This window comes from Aplysia californica, unplaced genomic scaffold (genome assembly GCF_000002075.1).
Source record: "Aplysia californica isolate F4 #8 unplaced genomic scaffold, AplCal3.0 scaffold00148, whole genome shotgun sequence".
Lineage (NCBI taxonomy): Eukaryota > Metazoa > Mollusca > Gastropoda > Aplysiida > Aplysiidae > Aplysia > Aplysia californica.
In genome coordinates this window covers 1,312,504-1,314,620 of record NW_004797418.1, presented here as the reverse complement: position 1 = coordinate 1,314,620, position 2,117 = coordinate 1,312,504, and positions in this window count along the sequence as shown.

Genomic DNA, 2,117 nt, shown 5'->3' with positions numbered 1-2,117 from the left:
TTTTTTTTTTGGGGGGGGGGGGAGAGATGCAGAGTCATCATCATTTTTATTGTTGCTGTGAATTCTTCTGAGGTTTTTTTTTCCCTTGATCAGAATTGTTTTCTGTTTGAAGTTGAAAGTGTGTGTTTGGTGTGTGCCGGACGGTATTGTACCATTGTGTGGTGTGTGTGTTGATGGACTGTGGAAATAAAAGTTTTGGACAACTATACACATTGATTTACTCTCTCGTTTATTGTCTGACAACAACTATACACATTGATTCACTCTCTCGTTTGTTGTCTGACAACAACTATACACATTGATTCACTCTCTCGTTTGTTGTCTGTTTATAAATGTTACAACTACAGGGTGATCCAAAAAAAACGTTACAACTTGTTTTGTAAATATCTTCCTCCATACTGAAGTTTTGCGTTTCAGATTTGAACATAACGTTTTTAAGCCAAAAGGAGTTTTGTCTGATATGTATTTTAGATCAAGTCCATTGAATGGTTTTGCTCTATATAGCGCATTAAAAAAACAACCCATTTTCAACCTTGTCGCCATTTTCATAGCATGACGCACCACTTCGCTTTAGGCATACCACTAAAAGTTGCAATAATCGCGCCATATTGCGAGCTACAGAAGTCTAACAAGTCAACAGAAGTCTGCAGATATTATTTTTCCCAAATTTCGTTAGCCTGCTGAGATCATGGCTACGTTTAGTATAGAGCAGAGAGCTTTTTGTATTGAACATTACCTCTCCACAAACTCACCATCCCTGATATTTCGTAAGTTCTTCGCAGGTGGCGTCATGAGTAGAGAAGTTCCGTCAGTTTTGAATCTATAGCGAATCAGAACTAAAAACTTCTTTAAAAAATGACCACTTCAGGTCGAACATGCACCATGCAGAGTCATCAGAGTGCGGTTTTCAGAAGCCGAGTCCCATGAGACGTCTATCCGTAGACGATCTGCAGCTAGGACTTTCCTACACATCAACATTCTGCATTCTCATGGCAGATCTTAACCTACGACTATACCATGTTCATCTTCGCTAGGCCGAGATGACATGGATCAGAGCATGGCAATGTGTTCATGATTCCTCGATTGTCTTGTAAAGGGGGATCAATTCCTCGATGACATTTGGTTTAGTGCAAAGCCCATTTTCACCCTGCAGGATATGTCAACTCCAAAAATGCTGTCAATTGGGCACCCCACTCTATTGTCTTTAGAAGCCACTTCTTAGTGAACATGTACAGTGCATGTGGCTTTTAAAACTCATGGTTTAGTTAGCAGGTCCGTGTGTTAGGGCGCCACTGAACATTTCGAAAGACGAGTTAAAAATGTGTCGAGTCCAAAGGAGGGAACGTGGAGCACTGCTCCTAGGAATTTCAGAATGAAATCATTAGGTTTTTAAAACTCTGTAAAAGAAATTAAATATTGTTTAAATTTAAATGTCACAGGGATGGAAATTAATGTCATAAAGAAAATAAAGAAAATAAAGAAAAGGCCAACTCTTCTTTTCACTTCCTTTACAAGATTTTAAAACATTGGTGAACTTTGCGTTTTTGGGTGTTTTTTTCTTTTAGCCGTTTCCGTTTTCCAAACATGTTTCTTCTTTGTGGAGTTCATATCAAACAAATTCCTTTTGAATGAATTATGTCTGTTCCAAACCACAGCATTCTAGAACCATTTTTGCACGAGATATTCAGAAAAACGGTTGTTCATTTTTTGGGGGGATCACCCTGTATATTGTTGGTTAACTCCCTCGTCTCTGTTTGCATGTTTATAAATGTTTACAACTCGACAGTATACATGCAGTTGTGAGCGCCGTAAAACCCCATACTAAACTAAAAAACAGAATACACGTTGATTTATTTTTGTGTATTTTGTCTGTTTTTCGTCGATCTGTTTTCAAATGTGGGTGGAGTGCTCTGGTGTGGTTTGCTCATTCTTTCCTATCAAGCATCTGTCAAAGGGTGGTTGGCGGGTGCTCTGGTGTGGCTTGCTTCTTCTTTCCTGTCAAACATCTATCGTCCTTCTCTCCCCTTCTTCTTTTTTATGTTTGTTACTCTCTTGTAACACCTCTAATCTTCTGGTGCTCATATGACCTTATGCAGTTGCGAGTGCCGTAAAACCTC